This window comes from Mandrillus leucophaeus, unplaced genomic scaffold (assembly GCF_000951045.1).
Source record: "Mandrillus leucophaeus isolate KB7577 unplaced genomic scaffold, Mleu.le_1.0 Scaffold338, whole genome shotgun sequence".
Taxonomy (NCBI): Eukaryota; Metazoa; Chordata; class Mammalia; order Primates; family Cercopithecidae; genus Mandrillus; species Mandrillus leucophaeus.
Genome location: NW_012103565.1, coordinates 786,357 through 791,725, shown reverse-complemented (window position 1 = coordinate 791,725; position 5,369 = coordinate 786,357). Strand labels below are relative to the sequence as shown.

Here is a 5,369-nt window from a genome sequence, read left to right as displayed (position 1 = left end):
TTTTTTTTTTTGAGATGGAGTCTTGCTCTGTCGCCCAGGCTGGAGTACAGTGGCGTGATCTTGGCTCGCTGCCATCTCCACCTCCAGGTTCAAGCCATTCTCCTGCCTCAGCCTCCCAAGTAGCTGGGATTACAGGCATGCGCCACCATGCCCAGCTAATTTTTGTATTTTCAGTAGAGATGGGGTTTCTTCACATTGACCAGGCTGGTCTTGAACTCCCAAAGTGCTGAGATTACAGGTGTGAGCCACCGCTGGACTGGACTTTTCAGAGCCTCTAAAATTTGCCATACCAAGGCTAGAAAACTAAGCTCAAGAAACTCTACTGTATTTCACCTACAATACTTGCAACAGTTGAATTCCTCAAAGTTTCCACCATTTGCTAGGTTCTTGGCCTGGTACCTTCCTTACCAGTTGTAAGGCCAGGACCCTGCAAATCAGATACCAGGCCAGTTTTCCTGGGAAGGCTTTGTAAGTTGGCTCTATGAGTTCTTAAAGTGGCTAGTCATATCTGATTCAGTGAGCATCATTCTCACACATGACACTCCAGGTTATACAGTTGATTTGCCCAGTTATATCTTGCCAATAGATTCTCATTGAATCAATGCAAATAACTGTGTTTCCATGAAAAGTAAGGAGTCTCTGTAACAGTTTTCTTAAATTCTGGGCAGTCAGTGAGAATTGGGTATCATTTCTTAAATGTTTTGATTTAACTTATAATAACAGAGTTTACGAAATTGTGGGTTAGAGATAGCTTTAAAATAAGAGAAAAGGCATCCTCATATATCCAGAAAATAGAACATTAAAACAACATCAACAGTATTCCAGACAAATAACCACAATAGAATTTCCCTGTTCTGTTCATTCAGTTCTATGAATGAACTGTAATTAATTCTTGTTCTGATGGTTCTTGGTTTAGCCGTTCACATTCATGAAGCCATCTGCATTCAGACTAAAAAGGGTCCAGAAATCCAAGGAAATCCTGACTCAATCCACTGGCACAGCTTAAAAATTATCTAAGCAATGTCAGCTCAGCGGCCTGTGCCAAAGAGTCTGTTCTTTGAAATATCAATATTTTAAAATACCTAGTACAAATAGTTCTTTTCCATGAAACTCTGAGGCTATCCTTTATTGAAGTCACAAACTCTATAGTAGGGCCTTCAGGCAAGGATCAGAATAATACAGAAATTATCTACAGATTATAGAGATTTTGTAACTTAAGGGTTAATTTGTAATTGTGACCAATGATATCAGAATGAGGGAAAGTAAAATTCCCCATTGGGATATGCTATATAACTATTTCCTAAGAATTGTGATCAGTATTTCCCCATGGGTAAAAACATATTATAGACAATAATGACATCAGGAAATCTCCACAGTCTTCCAATAAAACATATAATTTCTGAAATACTAAGAAAATTTTTTACTTACTGACACTTAACCTAGGGCCGGCTGAGCATCTCTTCTGATCTGACAATTATTCCCATTTACTCTTAAAATAGTAACACATCAAACAAATGTAATTATTTATAGCATTTCTTTTTTAAATTTTTTTTTCCTTTTTCAGACAAGGTCTCACTGTGTCACCCAGGCTGGAGTGCAGTGGTATGACCACAGCTTGCTGCAGCCTCAACCTTTCAGGCTCAAGTGATCCTCTGATCTCAGCCTCCCTAGTAGCTAGGACTATAGGCGTGTACCACCACATCTGACTATTTTTTAAATTTTTGTAGAGACAGGGTCTCACCATGCTGCCCAGGCTGCTCTCAAATTCCTTGGCTCAAGCAGTCCTTCTGCCCCAGCTTCCCAAAGTGCTGAGATTACAGACATGAGCCACTGCACCTCACCACATTGCTCTTTTTGTAAGACAAGGGAGCAAGTCTTTATGATTTTCTAGGACCTCCTTGGGAAATCTTCAGGCATAAAACACATCCTAAAAATTTTATTTTTTCAAAACAGAGGTTCAGTTTGGAAAGGCAAAACCAGGGTTGTATATAGTAAGACATTCTTCTTCAAAGGGGTTAACGTGTTTAAGTTCCCTTGTCCGTTGTTCCCTGCTCTCAAGGCCAGACTTCCTTACTCTCTGTGTTCCCTTGCCCTGGGAAACAACCTTCCTCTCAGTCTTTACCTATAGAGCCCACATTCCACATCTGCTACTCCCTCTGTAAATCACCCCTCCCGTTGCAATGCCCCCTACCCCCACCGCCAAAACTGTTTTCCCACCAGTGTAACCGCATCCCTGCACTTCTCAAGTTAGCCAACCGAGTTCAGCTTAGATTGTGCAGTCCAACTCTAGCCAATGGAGACTGGACACAGCAGTAGGAGCCAATGCGTTAGGGATAAAGCCACTGTTTTCCTTTGGTCGGTGTGCTCTTGTGGTGACCAGACTAACGAGCAGCACCCTTCTGCAGAAGTAAACTTTGCCTTGCTGAGAAATCAACTGTCAGAGTGTTCATTTTATTTGTTACTTCAGGCTTTATTTCTAACAAGAGTTGTCAAGGGAATTTTAAGTGGGGTAAGATAGGAGCACGGCTGCTTAAGAAGCAATACCTGGTTATCTGTATAATTAAAGCAGTAAAACATTTAAAAATAAGCATAGATGATGACACAATTTTAAATAATTTAAAATTCTTTTCACACGTGAGTACTTCTTCTCTCTCTTTTTTTTTCTTAAGAGCATTAATCGAGTCAACATTAAAGTACTGAAAATAATTCTGGTGAGACACAGAATCCCTGCTAGCTAGGCAGATTCCACAGAAGGTAAAGAATATCCTTTCACATTGTAGGCATTAATCAGTAAACTAACTAAGCAAGCCATCAAAACTGAGGGAACTTAGCCAAAATTGTAATGCATCTTACAGCTTTTTTTCAGACTAAAGTATTATAAGCCAAAGCAAGTAAAACTCGCTTTCCAAGTTTTGTCCTTCATTTTTCTCTTTCATATTCCAGAACAAATTGACACTTTAGTATTGCCTTTTTCATCTTCATTCTCTCAAAAGTATACAGTGGAGTTTTCCAGAAGCTATAAGAAGTGATATTATGGTTATGATATATACAGAAAGATGATTATCCAGCTCTCCTGTTAAGTCAGATATTAGAAAGACTTGCAAAAATATTAAAGAATGTCATTTTTCTCATCATAATTTTTTGTTTTGGAAAATGTCTTTTTTTTTTTTTTTTTACAAAATATGTGACATGTTAAAATGAAATGGATTCATCATTGCTGTTTTCAAATGAATTAATGTTTTTAAAATTTCTCAGTTTTATTTCCAAATACAGTAAACATTGATCATTGTCACTTATTAAACCAAAGCTCTTTGGTGTCCTCAAATAAGTTTTAAGAGTATAAAGGGATTGTGAGACCAAAAAGTTCAAGAACCACTGCTTTGATACAAAGCTAACCTGTTTTTCTTCGAAAAACAAAAACCATTGTATTTCTTTTTCATTAATGCTCCTGGCATAATCTCAACCCACCCATTTAAATTATAATAATTAACCAAAGAAACTAATTTATATTTCACAGAGAAAATTAGGAGGAGGGAGGATATGGATAAATCATCCCATATAATCATTTTAGCAGACTAGCAGAACTCATGAACACGCATTACTGAAATTTCCATAGTGACATAAGGCACTTTTACATTCCCTTAAAGTGGCAAAAAATGAACTCATGTATTGACACAACTCAAAGGTATAGCCTCGCTATAGCATAGAAAAATAAGAAGCAAACATATGTAAACTTAATATTATGCTTTATACAAAATCACAGTATTCTTACTTATGTAGACATTATCTAAGTATCCAATGGTTATTGATTAGCTCAGGTTAACATTAGTCCATTTTGTTACCTAAGGATCTTGGAAATTATCTTTAAGTTGATATGCTACAAAATATAATTGCTATTCATATAAAAAAGTTTGTCAGAATAATTCTTCAATTCAGCTGAACACAATTTATATTTTTAATAATCTTAAACATTATGTATGAGCTCATTTGACCAGCTATCCTGAATAAATTTAGGATAAATAAAAATAAAACGCACACTTGTATTCTGTTCAACACTAATAAATCAGAGAAAGATGTAACATTTTAAAACCTATGTTACTAGTCTCATTTGCCAAATGAAACTTAATTTTATGAACTTGGATTCTTAAAATATTACTGAATTGGCTAGCAGTTTCTGTTAAAAGAATTTGTATGTTTAAGTCTAGCAGGTTCACAATATTAGAGGTTTGATGTTCTGTGATTTTAGGAGGACTCAATTTAGAAAAGCACTTGTTTATCTCTATCAGACAATCAGAACAAGTTCTTTTAATTTAAAAGGTATCGTAATCCCATTTATTGACACCCTCTGGAAATAGGAAAGCATTCCACACACAGCAAGAGGTGAAGGCTCCTCTGGATTATAAACACATAGAGCTTAATAGCTTTAGGTTTTCAACTTCAGCCACAGATCAAGAATAAACAGAAACACACAAAAAATCACCAGTCCAGATACCAAAGAGCTGTTCTCCTTCCCAGTAGAAACAAAATTCTTCATTGATTTGAGCTCAAAATAGACAACCATACCAAAAAAAAAAAAAAACCAAGAAACTATATACCCTATTCTCTCACCCAACAAAGACAGATCTCTGTAATCCATTGTTAACAATCACTCAGACCATGAAACTAAATTCTCCATCATCTTTGCTGCCAAGAAGGAATAACTTGTCAGTCCTGCACAAACTAGAAAGAAAAACAGAATCAGGAGAGAGAGAATAAAAACTAGAGAAATGGAGAGCCTGTGAAATTCAGGTCTGTTACTACTATGGATTCACTCTGGGAGCCAAGAAAACGCACGGCTGGTCCTAAGCCACTTGTGAGGTACACACCTGAGGCAACACAGTTTACCTGGCTGTGTCAGGTAAATCCGGTGGGCATCTCAACGGATGACCTCCAAAACTCTTCAAGGATAATTTTGTAAAAGGGAAAATCATGACTCTTGAACAAATATAAAATGAACATATGCTATAGATTTTAATTACTTGAGGAAGGAGGGAACCAGTAAGAAGTTACAGTCCATTCAACAATCAGCTTTTTTCCTTAAGTGTTGTAACTGACAGATTACCTCTTCCTGGGGCCTGAACGTGTCAAGGAGCATTCAGACTTATTTTAAATCCCGGATACTCCTCTGACCTTTAGCATGCTGAAAATTCCATCAGGTTTCTAAGATCTACACTTGGGGCTCAGAGTGAGTGAGCACATTGGCTGACTTTGCCGAGGTTTCTGCAGCGAGGCCTTGCATTTGTTCTCCTAAACTGTCACTAACCCTTGGTTTCTTTCACAGCGACAAAGTCCAGGCCCTCTCCTATGCGCAGCACACGCGACAGCTGATC

The 5,369-nt window shown here is 37.3% G+C and overlaps 1 protein-coding gene across 1 annotated transcript in view; it reads left to right on the top strand.

Moving 5' to 3' along the window:
• The window catches only part of WDFY2 (WD repeat and FYVE domain containing 2), a 179,046-nt gene that overhangs the window by 162,757 nt on the left and 10,920 nt on the right, over positions 1 to 5,369 (top strand). The window lies entirely within an intron of this gene.